Source organism: Colobus angolensis, unplaced genomic scaffold (genome assembly GCF_000951035.1).
Source record: "Colobus angolensis palliatus isolate OR3802 unplaced genomic scaffold, Cang.pa_1.0 Scaffold134, whole genome shotgun sequence".
In the NCBI taxonomy this organism is placed as follows: domain Eukaryota; kingdom Metazoa; phylum Chordata; class Mammalia; order Primates; family Cercopithecidae; genus Colobus; species Colobus angolensis.
This window is the reverse complement of record NW_012114422.1, coordinates 5,155,565-5,175,394: the sequence shown is the minus strand read 5'-3', so window position 1 is coordinate 5,175,394 and position 19,830 is coordinate 5,155,565.

Below are 19,830 nucleotides of genomic sequence, written 5' to 3'. Positions count from 1 at the left end.
TTGAGCTATTGTTTGAGTCTGCAGGATTAATGTCATTTGGGGTGCCCACGTAAAAAGCACCCCCTTAATCATAGCAAATTCCATGACCTGAGTAATGGGAATATTCAGTGGGTGAATGTGCCTGTCATCATAAAGTCAATCCCACATGGCTTGCATATGAGCTGCTTCATCTGGGGTGTTCCACTTGGCATTTATAGGTCAAGTTGGACATCCTCCTTCTGAGGATATAAATATCTTACAGTGGCTTTTATCCAGTCCAACAAGCTGGCCATTTCCTCAAGAATAACTTCCTGTGTGTCCGGATAATCTATAATTATTTGATAATGAGATGTGAAATCACCTTTTCAAAATTATGACAGTAAGAGAAATCTGTCTTAGTTGACTCCATCTTGCTTCTGACTTCCAAGCTGTGTCTTTGCTCATTTCTGGGTATAGCCCAGGCTAACTTTAGGGAGAATTTAATTTTTAGTTTAACTTGAAAGCAAGGATAAAAATAGTCTCTCCCTAATCCCCTCCTTGCTCAAGGACCAAAGATTCCCTTTATAAGACTAATGAAGGGCCACAAGAACAGTATTATGAGAGGGTCATGAACTCTGCTAAAATGTAGGCATAGTTTCTATAATCCCTTACTGCTCAGGAGTTATGCGGCCAGAGGTCACAAGATTTGTGACTTCCCCAATTTCTCCTAAAAATGATAAAGCCACTATTGTAAAACTTAAGATTGTTTTTCTGAATCTTTCAGACTGATCCCACCCAGGCTTATGACTGACGACGCAACAGATTCTGTGGCCCCACCCAGAGGCACATAGGGACTATTTTCCACACTCCTATGATTTCATCCTCAACTAATCAGCAGCACTTATTCCCTAGCCTACCGCCCACCAAATTGTCCATAAAAACTCTAATCTTTGAACCTTCCAGGAGACTGATTTAAGCAGTAACTCCAGTTCTCCCATATGGGCTGGTCTCTTGACAATAAAACTCTACTGCAATACCATGGTCTCAGTGAACTAGTTTTATCTGTGTCGGAGGCAGGAAGAACCTGTCAGGTGACTGTAGTTGTAAGTCCTGTATCAACCAAACATGCTCTTCCACTCTGCAGAATTTAAAACCAAAGACACTGCTCCTAAATTAGTTATTAGCACAATCAATTTTAGTAAAGATTCATCAGAAAGTTGATGATATGGAACAACAAAATGGAATAATTTCTTCACACTTTACCATCTGGTTTCAACAGTTTTGTGGTTCTGTCCTTCCCCCACATCAACTACTTTCTTGGTAACCACAGGTCTCAGAGGTACTTTCTGTTGTTTCTGCATAATTTTGTCCTTAGGTGTCAGGTTTGAGCTGGTGGCTAAAAGTCAGACTCACTGAAATCTAAGCTTGGTGTACCATCAAGGTCAGACCCAGCACTCTCCTTCAATTTCATTTTAGCTATTATAAATAACAATAACGAAGGGACTGGTTTTGCCTTTTTTCTTACTAGTGTGGATTTCTTTATGCAGCTGGTGAACTGTCTTCCTGGGAATTTGATCCATCTCTAAATTCCATCTGATACCAAATTCTACTGATAACTTTTACCTTTAGTAACTGAGAACAATACAGCTTCGTGCCATGGGTGACCAGGTAGCCACTGAAGAACCAAATGTTCCTCACTCTCCACTCTGTCATCTTTTCTGTTCCCAAACTACATGTTTCCCTGAGCCTAGGCTTATTCCAACAAATTGCACTAATCTGATACCAATTATTTACGAAAATCTTTTTTAAAAATCTCTTAAATCAGGTATTTTCTCTGTTCTCACACCACAACAATCAACACAGAAGACTTCTTTGACCAAATGTGTGGGGTTTCTTTCCCCACACATCAAATAACAGATCCCAGCTGGGTGTCTTCCAATTCAGTCCTATACTATAGCATCATATCCCACAGGATGAGGGCTCAGTCTCCAAAACTGTACTCCCTTCTTCTCAGATACCGGTAGCAAGTCTGGGCCTTCAGAACTTATGACCAACTGGCTCGAATCGAGGTTCTCATCACCCCTTCTTTGAGTTTGATTAATTTGTTTGAGTGGCTCATAGAACTCAGGAAAATACTTACTTACATTTACTGGTTTATGATAAAGGATGTTAAAAAGGATACAGATGAAGAGACCTCAGGTTGAGGTATGGAAGAAGGGGTGCCAAGTTTCTCTTCCCTCCCCACTTGCCACCCCCTAGGAGCATTCAACATGTTGAGCTCTATGGGAACTCCCCAGTGGAGGTTTTATATCTTAGACTTCTGCCTCAGTATGTTGTGATTCTGCATATACCTCTGTCTCTACAGTTTTGAGGACAGCAGCTTGCCCCATGACCTCAATTCTCTGATTGATCAAGGAAGACCTATTAAATTCCAGTATATTCAACTATGTTCTTGTTGTGAGAATAAGATTGATGACTTCCAAGCTCCTTACATACTGAACTGAAAACCAAAAGAATTTATTTTTTCTCCTAAGATTATGTGGTAGTAAAGAATGCAATAACTAGTACAATGTGTTGCCAATTACTGATTTGTGTGTAAATGTCAACAGTTTTACCTACCGTTGCTTTTTGCCACTAGCACAAAGTACAATACTCTAAATGAGGTACTAACATTATTCATACATTTATTAATAAATCATCAATTTGATAAGTTACCGTATCATTCAAGAATGGAATTTTTGTGGTTTTCTTTGCTACCTTTTTTACTCTGCTAGCATTTAACAATATAAAATGTACACAACTTTTTTAGTCTTTTAGCTTTTTGGACTCACATCTTCAAGAAATGCAATATAATAACTTAGTCTGTGTTTCCAAAGTTTTTTATTTCCAGTGTAAAAATTGTAACAAAGATCTTCATGTAAATTTAACATTTTCTTTTAAAATTTAAAACATTGATCTTCAAATGATGACATAACTAGCATTATGTATACTATTCAATAAGGTTCTATTTCAAAAGATGAAACAAATTACTTGACATTTACAAAGTCAAATATAGATTCGTCATACTCATATCTTTTTTAAATTTTTATTATCATGTTTTTCTAATTTTTTCTTTTTGTTTTTATTCTGTTTTTCTTTTTTATATTTTTATTCCTTATTTATAATTCTGTCTAGAAAGTCTAGAAGAGATTCTTCTTTGTATAAGTCAAAGAACTCTCTGATATGTCAGTTATATCATTTTGACCATATTTAGATCTAGACAGTTCTGCTGTAATTGAGAAAGTGAGTCTTCTAATATTTCTCTTAATTCAGTAACGAGTTTTTAAAGATAAAAGGCAAGTACTTGTTCCAGAATAAATAATTGTCAAATACTAAAATAATAGTCATTTTAAACTTTTTAAATTTTAAGCGCTTTTAAGACAACAAAGTACACTTATTTGTGTGTGTGTGTGTGTGTGTGTCCTTCCACATGGGCTCAAGGAAAATTTAAGGATTTCAAAATATCAACATTCTGGATGAAAATGAAGTTAAAAAGATAATACATATAACAGAAAGCTGGCAGCAAGAGCACATCAGTAATACTGAGTACAATCTAAGTTCATATCTGAAAATGTACACTATATGCCTTAAAACTATCCAACTTCTTGAGAAAACAGGAATACATATTCAAATATTCTATTAGCTGTCAAAATGATGGTGTCATCATATTAAAAGCAAATATCATTTTATTATTATTACAAAACATATTTTTGGTGATTCAGATTGCCTGGTCTCAACAGAAACTTTCAGTTTCCTTGGACCATACTTTAAATACCACTGGTTAAAAAAAAAGAATCTCACATTTACTTGCTTTGTTCAAGTGCATGTAAGTGTAACTATGAAAATAGGTTGGATTGTTTTTAATTTCTCCCTCCCCTTTGAGCTCAATGAGAAAATGACATTTAAGAAAAGCCTGAAAGAATGATTCCAGTAAGTTGATAGAATAAGAAATTCTCTACTTATAGACCACACAAAAACAATAATTTGAAAGCTATCTATAAACTAACATGACTTTGTGGGAGATTTAGAACTGAAGATGTGGTTGCAAAACCTCAGTGGAGCCCAAGACTGAGAAAAGCCATTTTGGTGAGGGAGGACTGTGCCCAGATGACAGGTTCACTGATCATGCTACTGGCTATAGAATGGAAAACAACCATGAACCTTTATGGACTAAGCTAAAGCCCCATTGGCTTTGGTCCTTCATTGCCAAAGATGCAGGAGGAGTCACATTCACTCATGCCTCAGGTAACAGGTTCAATGACTTTGATCACATCTGTGGACCTGGAAACAGCCTGTGATCCAGCTAAAGCCTTCTGAACTATGGTTCTGGAATACTCCTGTCTGTTAAGGAACCTGCTGGGAGACACCATCCATGTCCTGGGAGGAAAACCAGCCAACCTCACTTCAACTGTAGATCCTAAGGCAGCCATATCACTTGGCTGTAGCTTCTTTCAGCTACAGATCAAGAGCAGTTCTTCCCACTCAGAGACCCAACAGGAGACACACTCCTACAACAAAGGCGGGCCTACCAACCTTGGTTAGAGTGTGAGTCCTGAAGCAGTCTTGTGACCAGGACACAGCCCCATTCAAACATGAAAAGATAAAGCCTCCCCTAGACAAATAAAAGCTGAGTGAATTCTTCACCACCACACTCAATCTTACAAGAAATGCTAAAGAGAGTTTTTAAATGAAGAAAAAGGACAATGTGCAAAAAAAACAAAAACAAACAAAAAAATTTGAAAGTACAAAACCACTGATAAAAGTAAGCACGTGAACAAACCCAGAATACTCTAATACTGTAATTGTGGTATGTAAATCACTAAGGTCTCTAGTATAAAGACTAAAAGACAAATCTATCAAAAATAATAATAGCTAGAGCAACTTGTTAAGAGATAGGCAATATAAAATATATAAATTGAGAAAACAAAAAGCAAAAATGTTGGGGATGGAGATTGAAGTTAATGTGTAGATTTTTTCTTTCAATCTTTCCTTGTTTGTTTCTTTTCTTTGTGATCAATAATTACTTGTCTTTGGCTTAAAATAATGTGTTACATATGTAAGATTTTTTTTTTTCTAAGCCTGTGATAACCACAAAGGAAAACCTGTGATGGATATACTAAAAGTAAAAGGCAACAATTTAAATTTTATTATTATAGAAGATTACTTATCCACAAAAAAAGAGACAATAAGAAATAAAGGAAGAGAGGAATTACAAAACAACTGGAAACCAAGTAGGAAAATGGCAATATTATGTCACTTCCTATAAATAATAACATTGAAGGCAAAGGATTAAATTATCTAATTAAAAGGCAGAATAGCTAAATGATTTTTTTTTAAAAAAATGACCTAACTGCATGCTGCCTACGAGAAACACACTGCACTTACAAAGACAAACATAGACTGAAAGAAAATGGATAGAAAAATATATTTCATGTAAAACCAAACCAAGAAAGAACAGGAGCGAATATACTTAGATAAAATAGACTATAAGTTGAAGACTTTAAAGAGATAAAGAAGGTAACTATATAATGATAAAGGGGTCAATTCAGCAAAAGGACATATGAATTGCAAATATATATACGCTGCTATAGTTTGGACATTTGTCCCCCAAACCTTGTGTTGAAATTTGATCCCCAGTGTTGGAGGTGGTGCCTAATGGCAGTTGAAGTCATGGGGGTAGGTCCCTCATGATGATTTCGTACCACTTTTCCAAGTAAGGAGTGAGTTCTCACTCAGTTCCCATGACAGTTGCTTATTAAAAAGTCCCTGGAACCTCCACATCCCTCCTTGCTTCTTCTCTGACCATGTTTTCTCTGCACACACCACCTCCCATTCACCTTCCACTAATGTAGCCAAGAGATCTCTGCACTCCCATGTTTATTACAGTACTACTCACAATAACCAAGATAGGGAATCACTCTGAGTGCCCTTCAATGGATGACTGTATAAGTAAAATGTGGTGTATATATACAACAGGATATTATTCAGCCACAAAAAATAAAATGCTGTCATTGCAGCACCATGATAGAACTGGATGTCATTATGTTAAGTAAAACAAGCTAAGTATGGAAAGACAAATATCTCATGTTAATCACTCATATGTAGAAGCTAAAAAAAGTGTATCTCATGAAGGTAAAGTGTAGATGGGCAGTTACTAGAGGCCAGGAAAGGTGGTGGAGAGCGGGATAGAAGGATGAAGAGAGATTGTTTACTGGGTACCAAAAAAAAAACAAAAAAAAAGAACAGATAATAGGAATAAGATTTAATATTTGATAGATCAGTAGTGTGAATATAGTTGACAATAATCTGTTATATATTTCAAAGTATCCAGAAGAGAAGAATTTGAATGTTCCAAGCATAAAGAAAATTAAATGTTTGGGGTAATGTGTATCCCAATTACCCTGATTTCATCATTACACAATATATAAATGTGTCAAAATATCACATATATTTTTAAAATGTGTACCTCTATTACTTAAAAATGAAAAAAAGTATCATAAACCATGATCAAGCAAGATTATTCTCAGAATCCAAGCATGGTTCAACATATTCAAGTTAACAAATATGATATACTACATTTAAAAATGATAAAAACCATATAATTGTTATTACAGATGCAGAAAATACCTTTGAAAAATTTTAACATTATTCATATCAAAGGTAGATACCTCAACACAATTAGGGCCATATATGACAAGCCCACAGCTAACATCATACTCAAAGGTAAAAATGTGAAATCCTTTTCTTTAAAAGCAGATACAACTCAACGGTGCTCACTCTTGCCATTTTTATTTACCACAGCAGTGGAAGTTAGTACTTCCACAGATAAATTAGGCAAGAAAAATTTTAAAAATGAATCTAGACCAGAAAGGAAAGTGTCTCTGTTTGCAGAGACCATAAACTCAAATGTGGAAAACCCTAGTGACACTACCAAAAACTTAAAATTAATATACAAATTCATTATAGCAGCAGGATACAAATTCAACATGCAAAACTCAGTTTTGTTTTTCTATATTAGCCACAAACTTTCTGAATAAGAAATTTTTGAAAATTTCATTTACAATACCATCAAAAAAATTAAGTACTGAGAAATAAACTTAACCAAGAAGGTGAAAGTTATGTACATGGAAAACTGTAAGATATACAAAAGGAATTAAAGAACACAAATATATGAAAAGATAGCTCAGGTTCATAAATTAAAATAATATGTTTAAACATCTATAGTACCAAAATCAATCTACATATTAAATGCAATCCCTGTAAAAATTCTTATGGCATTTTTCAGAAAAATAGAAAAAATTCTAAAATGTCTACAAAATCACAAAGGGCTCTAAATAGCCAAAATATTCTTAAGTAAAAAGAACAAAGCTGGAGATGTCATATTTATTGATTTTAAAGTATTTTACAAAGCAATAGTAATCAAAAAAGTATAGTACTGGAATGGAATAGTCACAGACACATAGACCAATGGAACAAAATAGAAATTCTAGAAATAAACTCATGCATATTGCAGTCAACTAATCTTTGAGAAGAGTGCCAAGAATAAACAGTTGAGAAAGAGTAGTCTTTTCAATAAATGGTAATAAGAAAACTAAATATCCTTACGCAAAAATATGGAATCGGGCCCCTATTTTACACTACTTACAAAAATTAAGTCTAACTGAATTAAAGGCCTAAGAGAAACTTAAATTCCTAAAGGTAAACACAGTGAAAAACCTCCCTGTCTTTGGCCATGGCAATATTTTTTTTGGATATGACACCAAAATCATAAGCAATGAAAGCAATTATAAACAAGTGGCATCACATTTGACTAAAAAGTTTCTGCATGGCAAATGAAATAAAATGAAAATGAGACCTACAAAATGGGAGAAAGTGTTCGCAAACCATGTATCTGTTAAGGAGTTAATATCCAACATACGTAAAGAATTCATACAACTCAGTAGAGAAAATAAAACAAACAAACAAAAAAACCCACATAGCCCAATTTAAAAAGTGAGCGAAGAATATGAGCAGGCTTAAAAAACAAACAAACAAAAAAACCATACAAGTGGACACCAGATATGCCAAGGTACTCATCACTAATTATCAGTGAAATGTAAATCTAAACCACAATAAGGTATCATCTCACACCTGACAGAATGATTATTACCAAAAATCCTAGATAATAAGTGCTGGTGAGGTTGCAGAGAAAAGGGAATATTTGGACACAATTGATAGAAATGTAAATTGATAAATCCATTATGGAAAACAGTATGGTAGTTCCTCCAATAATTACAAACAAAACTACTATATTATGCAATCCAGCAATTCCACTTCTGGGTGTATATCCAAAGAAAAAAAAATTAGAATATTGAAGGGTATCGGCATTTCTATGTTTATTGCAGAATTATTCACAATAACCAGATACAGAAACAACCTGCATATCTCGAAATAAACAAACAAAATTATACACATATACACATATATTAATAAAATATTATTTAGTCATAAAAAAGAAGAAAATATTGCCATTTACAACAATATGGGTGAACCAGAAAGACATCAGGTTAGGTAAAATAATCCAGGCACAGAAACACAAATTATGTATGATCTAGAACAAGGAGATGCTAGTCAAAGCATACAAACTTTCACTTACAAGAATAATAAATCTTCGGTTTCTAAAGTACATTATGGTGACTGTAGTTAGGAATACTGTATTACATACTGGAAATTTGCTTAAAAAGTAGAGTTTAAATGTTTTTACCACATACACACAAATGGTAATTATGTGAGTTAGATAGATGTGTTAATTAGCTTGATTTGCATAATCATTTCACAATGTATAGAAAATCATTGCATTAAACACCTTGAATATATACGGTATTTATTTGTTAATTACACTGCAATAAATCTGGATATCAACAACAAAGAAATAGCCAAAGGAGATGAATGAAATGTTGACCCTCAAAGGCTACTCTAAAGACTGTAAGCACATTTGATGTGTCAGATATTTACGCCAAATGATAGAGCTAGCCACAGAACAGTGAGGATTCTCTTTCCTTTTCTAATTTATTACTGTCTTCCATTTTCTGAGATGCAAGAAGAAAAAGCAAAAGATTTTATAGAATCAGAAGGAAGTCTGTACAGTCCCCAGAGTATTTAAAGATACCTATGTTCATAGATCTGACTTCAAATGCTGACTCTAATATTTACTATGTGACGTTGACCCATTAAAAGGTATCAAATCCAATTTTGAAAATTGGAACAGTTTCTTCTTGCATCTAGGATATTTAAGATATATAATCAATCGAAATAACTAACAACTTTCACCAAAAAAGCTAAATCAAAGCGCAAATTAATGACTACATAAACATACCATATGTATTTAACTATTCTTTAACCTTCCTAATGCATAGGTTAAGAAATAAGAAGCTCATATTACATACTACTAAATCATCATTTTATTTAAAGATAATTATTTGAAAATATCTGATTTAATAACAGTCACTATTATTTTTATCCATCCTTTTCAGATTCAGAAATATATGATCTATAAATAATGAAATGTGTACAATATAACTGATAATTAAAATGATAACAATTTCATTTGTGATTAGTGTAAAAATATTTTTCATTAATATTGACTTCATCTCACTTGATTATATGTCAGTTTACCAATATTAACAGTTGTTCACTTATTTTCACATATGAATAATACATAGATTTTAACCATAAGCTATTCTTTGGGAAACACAGATATACAGTTTAAAACCTTTTAATGAATTGAGGTTAATTGAAGAACAACCTTAAATAAAGGAAAAGCTTATAACAGAACATAAGCAACAGAAGTTCAATTCTTTCTGAAAATGGATATTAAATTGTTAGCAAATCTAAATTTAAGGATCATAGCAAGTTTGGGGATTCTTTCTAATAATTGAGCTACTCTCAAAGAATGGTTAATAAATGTTACTTAGTTTTAAAGACAAGCTTTGCATAAAGTACAGCTATTTAATCTTGTTAAAATATGCAAACTACGTTTTCTTCTTTATTAGTTTTGTGCCACAAAATATTTGATCCTCTAAAAGGAATATGTATGAACAAAAGTTACAAAAAATGTAATCTTACCTTGTAATCACTCATAAAGATTAATTCTGCTGGCATAAAAAGTTGAAAAAATTTTGGCAGCCTAGTAGTTTTAGTTGAAAGGAATCTATGCTGACAAAAAAGTATTAATGACAGTGACCCAAAATGAAGATCCCTTTATTATTGCTTTCCTCTAAAGTAATGTTTCCGAAATGAGTTAAGAAAATATTAAATCAGTTTCTGATTTATAGAAGCAGCTCATTTCTTTAGAAATTGCATTATATTTTGGTTCCTGGCTCTGTTTATTTGTAATGAATTCATCTACTTCAAGAAGTATATATATATTTTTTATGAACTTCTGACATGGCAGTGAAAAATTAAAAAGAAAGATTGCCAGTTGTTTATGTTGTAGGAAAATGGCTTCCTGTTGCCAGAGAAAACTTGAGGTAAAAACAAGGCAAAATTGAAATTGATATATTTGTTTTTATGTTGGAAAAATTCATGGCATGGAAAAATCATATTATATTGATTTCCTATTTTACACAAAATGCTTATCTGGAGGAATATTCCATGTTGGCTGATCTATGCTGATACAATAGAACAAAGAGATCATTGTGCTCTTACTTAGAAATTGAATTCTGATTGGCTTGAAGAGTCAGGCATTTTAAATTTTTATGTAGTTGAAATTGTCAGCACAAAAACACTAGAATTCAAATGCAGTGTTGTAGAACTTTGTTTTAGTTTTTATTTCTGATCATGCATTGCTACTTCTTCCTTCTATTTTATACACATCCCTTTAAAATGTACTTCATTCTACTATAGGCACTTTTCTAAATATGTATTTCTAAAAATAATTTTAGCTCCCCAAAGATAACCAACACTCTCCTTTCATTGTCTTCTTAAACTAAATGCCTGTCTACCCTCAAAAAAGAGAGAAGCCAATAAGAATGCACTGCCCATTTTATCTCTTTCTCTCTTTTACTCTCTAGTGTACTAATCTGCTAATTTTTAATTATTTGTTTTTATGTCACATATTTTAAGTTCCAAAGGCCAAGATTTTCATTTTATTTTATTATTTTATTATATTAAGTTCTGGAATACATGTGCAGGATGTGCAGGCTTGTTGCATAGATAAACACATGCCATGGTGGTCTGCCACACCTATCAACCCATTACCTAAGTATTAACCCATTACTTAAGTATTAACCCAATCATGCATTTTTCCAGATGCTCTCCGTTCACACTCCCTCTGCCCCAATAGGCCCTTGTGTGTTGCTCCCTTCCCTGTGTCCATGTGTTCTCATTGTTCATCTCCCACTTATGAATGAGAACACGTGGTGTTCGGTTTTCTGTTCCTGCATTAGTTTGCTGAGGATAATGACTTCAAGCTCCATTTATGTCCCTGCAAAAGACATGATTCTATTTCTTTCTATGGCTCCATAGTATTCCATGGTGTATATGTACCACCGTTTCTTTATCCAGTCTATCATTGGTGGGCATTTGGGTTGATTCCATGTCTTTAGCATTGTGAATAATACTGCAATGAACATACGTGTACATGTAATAGAGTGATTTATATTCCTTTGGGTATATACACAGTAACGGGATTTCTGGGTCAAATAGCGTTTCTGGTTATAGGTCTTGAGGAATCGCCACACTGTCTTCCACAGTGGTTGAACTAATTTACATTCCCACCAACAGTATAAAAGCATTCCTATCTCATGGCAGCCTTGCCAGAATCTGTGTTTCTTGGCTTTTTAATAATCACCATTCTGACTGGGATATCTCATTGTCGTTTTGATTTGCATTTCTCTAATCATCAGTGATGTTGGCTTGTTTCCATATGTTTTTTGGCCACATAAATGTCTTATTTTGAGAAGTGTCTTGTTCATTTCCTTGGCCCACTTTTTAATGGGGTTGTTTGGTTTTTGCTCGTAACTTTTTTATGTTTCTTGTAGACTCTGGATATTAGACCATTATCAGATGGATAAATTGCAAAAATTTTCTCCCATTCTGTACGTTGTCTGTTCACACTGATGATAGTTCCTTTTGCTGTGCAGGTCTTCAATTTAGTAAGATCCCATTTGTCAATTTCTGCTTTTGGCATAATTGCTTTTGTCGATTTCATTATGAAATCTTTGCCCACGCCTATTACTTGAATGGTATTGGCCAGATTTTCTTCTAGTGTTTATATAGTTTTAGTTTTTACATTTAAGTCTTTAATTCACCTTGTGTAAGGAAGGGGTCCAGTTTCAATTTTCTGCATATGGCTAGCCAGTTCTCCCAGCATCATTTATTAAATAGGGAATCTTTTCTCCATTGCTTGTTTTTGTCAGGCTTGTTGAAGTTCAGACAGTTGTAGATGTGCAGTCTTATTTCTGAGTTCTCTACAGTGTTCCATTGGTCTAAGTTTCTGTTTTTGTACCAGTACCTTGCTGCTTCAGTTACTGTAGCCTTGTAGTGTAGTTTGAAGTTTGGTAGTGTGATGCCTCCAGCTTTGTTCTTTTCAGTTAGGATTGGCTATTTGGGCTCCTTTTTGGTTCCATATGAATTTTAAAATAGTTGTTTCCTATTCTTTCAAGAATTTTAATGGTAGTTATTGGGAATAACATTGAATCTATAAATTACTCTGGCAGTATGGCCATTTTCATGATATTGGTTCTTCCTATCCATTAGGATAGACTTTTTTCAATTTGTTTGTGTTCTCTCTGATTTCTTTGAGCAATGGCTTGTAGTTCTTGCAAAGGTCCTTCACTTCCCTTGTTAGATATATTTGTAGGTATTTTATTCTCTATGTAGCAATTATGATTGGGCTCTCTGCTTGTCTGTTGTTGGTGTGTAGGAATGCCTATAATTTTTTCACATTAACTTTGTATCCTGAGACTTTGCCAAAGTTGCTTATTAGCTTAAGAAGTTTTTGGGCTATGATGATGGGGTTTTCTAGATATAGGATCATGCCATTTGCAAACAAAGACCATTTAAATTCCTCTCTTCCCATTTGAATGCCCTTTCTTTCTTTCTCTTGTCTGAATGCCCTGGCCAGCTCTTCAAATACTACGTTGAATAGGAGTGGTGACATAAGGCATCCAAAGGTAGAGGTTTCATCCAGTTTTACAGTTTGTATTGTATATCTCACATCCAGTAAACACAAAACAAGCAACAATAATAGACAAAATGTAATTTTCTTTAATAATTTTAATATTAGTACTGATAGATAAAATTATAACTCTTCTGAGAAAAAAATACTAAATTATCTATATTACCATAGTTCCATAGCTGACATGTAGCAAAATGATTAAAGAAATGGATCCGTTTCTATATGTTCTTCCTGTATTCACACCCTCTGCAATATGACTTTGCAGCAACTCCTATCAAGACTTGAAGTTTATTTTATGACTTCTTAAATTGTGAATAGTCTTATGACTTGCCTTGGCCAAGAAAAGGCAGCAGATGTGACAGTGCACCAATTCCAAATGTAACACTCCATGGTCTTTGCACACTTTGCATGGTTGCTCTTGGACTCTTGCCTCAGTGATAAGAACAAGCTACTGCCATAAGAGACCCTATGGAGCAGAAACAAATTAGAACACTAGTCCCAACTAAGGCTACAGACATTTGTGATCAGATGGGATCAACCATGCCCAGCTAAGGTCAAAGAACTCACATGTTCGTAAGTAATAATAAATATTTTTTATATGGTTAAGATTTGATTAGTTGGTGTGTAGCATTATTATTATAGATAAATAAAGCAGTAAGAAAAGTAACCCAAATAATGTTTATCTTGTTAGAATAAAAATAAAAAGTATCAGATTAAGGAGAGCTTATAGTCTACTCAAATTTATGCAGAAACAATTAAGGCAAATTTTGACACATATGGCTCAAGTCATCCTTCAAACATGTAATGCAATTATATAGAAATAATTCTAAAAATTATTTTTCTTCTTTTTTTTAATGCAAATCCAGGAACTTAAGTCCTCAATCTCTCTTAAGGGTTGGGTTCAAGAAGATGCATATTTATTTTTTTTAAAATGTTATCTAAACTCTGCAAAGATTGAGTCTTTCGTTTATTTTCATTTATAATATGCAGGTGTTCAATAATCTAAAATGCATTCAATTTTGAATAGCATAGATTCTAAATCATTTGCAGAGTAAAGCAGTTGAAAATGATGGCATGAACAAAAAAAGTTTTGAATTGATATTCGACATATATAAGGACAGCCTCACACAATTGAAAAATATAAGTTTAGAAACATGTAATCTGAGGATATGCATCAATCACTTATTAAACATAATGATCTTTTACACATTAACTCCCTATACCAGCTGGGTGTGGTAATGTGCACCTGTAGTGGAGTTGGGGTTGGGGGTGAGGCAAGAGGATCTCTTGAGCCCAGAAGGTTGAGACTGCAGTGAGCCACGATTGTGCCACTGCACTCCAGCCCGGGTGGCAGTGAGACCTTTTCTCAAAATAAAAAAGTGACAGTGGTGTGAATGATAATTTTAATTAAGCCATCATTGCTCATTTTCCATTGATCCATAATTATTTACTATGCTTGCATATAGTTTTAAATAGGGGCTTACTATTACAGTTATATTACTCACACTTTGAGAAATAAATATAAAAAGAGAGAGGTGATTTTTTTTTATATAATGATCTTATTTTAATTCATTGGTAGTGTAAAAATGATTTATTTGATTTTTCCAGTTGATCAACTTACCAAATATATTTATTCAATAAGCACTTTCTTTCTTACTACTTTTATTTATTCTATTATTACATATCACAAAGTATTTCAAAGTATGAAAAAAGTCTGTTTCTGGGCTATAAATCATTCTTTATATTGATCTTCTGTTAATTTAACAATAGGTGATAAATTCCATCTTGGATTCAATACTGATACAAAACCATTATTCAAAAATAATTTGAAAAAAGTTTTATTTATAAACTAAAAAATACAATGTTTTAACTATTACTTTATTAAATTTTATGTATATTGAGCTGCAAGAAAAACAAAACTAGTGATACTTATATAGTTTTTATATTATCTTATTAATTAGAATTTAAGGTTCTTTTGTACGGTAAAGTCATCCCATTTGTGGTTTTGCTTTCTGTGATTTTTGTTACTTGCAGTCAATTGTGATTCAAAAATGTTAAATAGAAAATTCCAGAAATAAACAATTTGTTAGTTTTAAATTGTGAGCCATTCTGAGCACTGTGATAATACCTTGCAGTTATTCTCCATCCCACCTGGGGTGGAATCATCTCTTTGTCCAGCATATCCACACTGTAGATGCTACTTGCCTGTTAGCCACTTAGTAGCCATCATGGTTATCAGATCAACTGTCACTGTATTGCAGTGCTTGTGTTCAAGAAATCCTTATTTTATTTAATGATGTCCTGAAGGAACAAAAGTGGTTATGCTGGCAATGTAGATATGCCAAAGAGAAGACATCATGATCCTTCTATAAGTGAAAAGGTAAAAATTTTCAACCTTAATTAAGAAAAAGACAATGTATGCTGAGGTTGCTAAGATCTACAGTAAAAAAAGAAAGAAAGAAAGGAAGAAAACCTTCAAGTGAAACTGTAAAGAAAAAAAAAGAAACTTGTCCTAGTTTGGCTGTCACACCTCAACGTGAAAAAGTTATGGCTACAGTCCATGATAAGTGCTTAACTGAGACAGAAAAGGCATTATTAAATTTGTGGGTGAAAGACATGAACAGAAATGTTTTCACTGATGGCTCTCAGGTTTGGTACTATCCCTAGCTTCCAGCCTCCACTAGGGGTCTTGGAATATATCTCCCATGGATAAGTGGGAACTAGTGTGTTTCTTACAGGCCTAACAATACAATTATATACATATTGTTTTCTACAATTCATTTTAAATCAGTTATGGAAAGAGAAAATAAAGATACGCATTTATACCATTTATTATAATTACGTGATTACCTTTACTGGTGTTCTTTTTTAACTTTTTTTTTCTTTAACTTTTTTTTGTTTTTTGTTTTTTTTTTAATAGAGATGTGGTTGAGCTATGTTGCCCAGGCTGGTCTCAAACTCCTGGGCTCAAAGGATTCTTCTGTCTTGGCCTCTCAATGTGCTGGGATTACAGATGTCAGCCACCATTTCTGGCCAGCTTGTAGACATTTGCTGTGGTGGTTGGATTTGAATTTTCCTCTCAGTTTACTTGCTTTCAGCTTAAAAATACTTCCTTGAATATTTCTTGTAAAAATGGGACTGCTAGCAGAAAATTATTTCGGTTTTTATCTTGGCATGTCTTTATTTGGTCTTTATTTTAGAAAGACAGTTTTTTTATACATCAGATTCTTGATAGACAGTTCCTCTTTCAGCATTTTCAATATGTCATCTAAATGGTTTTTACCCTCCATTCATTCTGATGAGGTGTCAGCTGTTAATCTTATTGAAGAATCCCTTGTAAAGTAAGAATCTTTTCCTTGTTGCCTCAAGATTTCCTCTGACTTTGATTTTCATCCTTTTTTCTGGCATGTGCCTGGGTTTGAACCACTTTGCATTTATCTGATGTGCACTATTTTGAACTTCATAGATATGCAAATTAATGTTTTTCAGATTTTTTTCTAACCATCATTTATATTTTTTCTTCATCTCCATCTCCTTTGTTTCTGATATTCTCATTATGAATATGTTGGTGAAATTAAAATTGTCCCACATATCTCTGAGACTTCTTTTTCATTTTCCCATTGTATCCTTCAAGTTATATAATCTCTATTTATATATCTTAAAGCTTTCTAATGCATTATTCTGCCATTTCAAATTTACTAATAAGGCTTCTACTTAATTTTTCATTTAACTTATTGTAATTTTCAACTTCAGAATTTTCATTTTGTTCTTTTGTTTAGAATCTCTATGTCTGCTATATCTGAAGTGATATTCTGTATTTGATGTGACGTTTTCATCATACTTTACTTAGTTAATCATGGTTTCCTTTAGTACTTTGGACATATTTATAATGACTACTTAGTGTTAAACCTGACATCTGGGTCCACTCTCAGGCAATTTCTGTTGGCTAACGTAAAATATTTTCCTGTGTGGAACACTTGTTCCCCTTTCTTCACATGTTTCATAATTTGTTGAAAACTAGATATATTAGTTAATATATTATATCATCTGTAGATACTACTTTCCTTCTCTACTCTTTAATGCTGTTGCTGTTGTTCTAGTTTGATTCTTTATTTGTTTTACAAGTAGACTAGGTTATATTAGTAGAGTCTAGTAAGCAGTGAGGCCTTAAAAACACTCGTTGGAGGGCATAGACTTGAATGTGTGCCATTATCCTGGATGACAGAGGATTTAGTAGGGATCTCTTTGACTTTCCTTCCTTGATCTTTCTGTTACCCTGTCTGGATCTTTTGATATTACATGAAGTCTATGAAGCTTCACTTACTGCGAATGCATTATGTATTGTTTTTCACAGTGCTTTTGAGTTACATTGCTCATGAGTCTGATCTAATTAAATTTGGTCAGGGATAATTTTTTAGTCCAGTTTTTGTAGTTGGTTCTGACCCCAGAAAGACTCTCTTTAATTATCTCTTTTCCTGGGTCTTCATGGTTAACTAGTTTAATTTGTGGTTTGACTTCTAATTAATTAAGATGTCTTATTCTTTTTGAGAACACCCTTAGGACCTGACTTCCCACAATCTGTTTCAAATAACCTCAGTTACTTTTGGGACAACTTCTCAGATCTCCTTTTCTATGGACTGCCTCTCCTGGAAAAACTCTCTGAATAGCTACTCAACCATCGTCTTTCTGTGCCCTTGTAGAGCCTTTTATCTGTGTGCACATGGAGAGAGAGAGTTCTGATATCTCTTCTTATTCTAAGAAAATGAGTCCTATTGAATTAGAGCCCACCTTATGACCTCATTTAATCTTCATTACCTCTATAAATGCTTTATCTCCAAATACGGTCATATACTGTGATAGTGCAGCTTAGTGCTTCAACATATGAACAGGAATGAGGAGGGGCACAATTCAATCCATAACAATGACCTAAAAGCTCAAATTATGTTGAATGTTGCAGACATCAATGTCAGTAACAAACTAAAAAGGGAGGATTGTTCAGAAAAGCTTATTTAGGTCATGGGTGTACTTTTCCCAAGAATTTCCAACACTCAATTGCTTGAGCAGTGGTTTTTGAAAAATAATATGTTAGAAATAATTATAACGAAATTGACTCATTGTTACTGAGGATCTTATGATGTTCTAATTACCCAACGTAGGCTCGCAATCGGTGGGAAATCTGAATATCATTATAAACAGTATTCTGAAAGATAAAAATTACTCAGTGTATATAAAGGTATTAAATTTGCTAAACAAAAGGCAAAGAGGCAGTACGGGCAGTGGCAAGAGTAGCCTGGAAGAGGAAGCAGGAGCTTATAGAGGCAGTGTGACCAGAAGTGCATGCTCATCTTGTCACCATTTGTCAACTATCTCTTGTCAGAGATAATTTTCTAAAATTTGAAAATATCATGACATTTTGGATTGAGTTATACGACTCATAGCCTTTACTTTTGTACATCATGAATTTATGGATTTTTGTAATACATTTATTCTAACTTGTAGTTTTTCCTTTTTTTGGTCACGTGGCTAATGTCAACCTTTTATACAATCTACTAAACTCAGAAAAATACTCCTTCTGACTCCATTTATTTTTCATAACTTTAATTCTGAATCTCTACAATGCCATTTTTCCAGGATTAAATTAAGATTGAACTACACTTTGAATATTCATGTTAATTGTAAGAAGGGTAATATGTAATTATAATTGATTGATGCATATACACTTTCCTTTAAAAAAAACAGCATTAAGTGTCAGAAACTTGCTTACCAGTACAACATATGCTATAGTTGTCATAACATAATTCTCTTAAATATTTTAATTCCTATGTTATTCTGCCATTTGGATGGGAATTGGTGATCTTATTGAATATATATCAAGAGAATATGAGGTAAACAAAAGAAAATGTTAAATTCATAGATTAGCAATTTTACTAAATTTTATAATACAGAGTATATGTATGTTTGTATTTTTAATGAGGTGGTAATCTAGGTATAGTTAATATGACATACTGCTTATTCACAATTAAACATCACTTTTAGCAATATTTAAGAAAAATTTATTTTATGCAAAATAGAAATACTTCATTTTATTCAGAACAATATTAAGTTCAGTTAAAGAAATGCATGGTAAATTATGCTTTCCATTTAATGCATTTAAGTAGGCTGAGTTTTTGTTTAATTTATTTGAACAAATCATTTACTCTTGCTACAGTGTCTGAGAAATTCTGCATTAAGATGATATTTCTGTTACTCTGAAAGTCACTAACGAGTAATTTTTCAAATTAAGTTGGTGATCTTTGAAGACCAAAAATAGCCTGGCTCTCTGTTATATATGCTTTATGTGTCTTTCTTTATAATAGACTCACAGTGAATAACAAAATGTGTTGATTAAAAAGATAAATGATTACATACTTGGTGATGTACATACTCATGTTTAGAAATAGTTTCTATAATCAATGTTCAAGTAAACCTTGACCCAATAGGAAAAACTACATTAAAGAATATTTGAGCCATTTTGACTATTTGCAATTATTCAAAATCTTTTTTCTAAATTAAATATATCACAAAATTAAAACTCTCAATAGCATATTTATTCAAAAAATTGATACATGAGTTAAATAATATTTATAGAATGTATGCACTGACTAAGGATGTCATCTATTTTAATGTCGCATTTT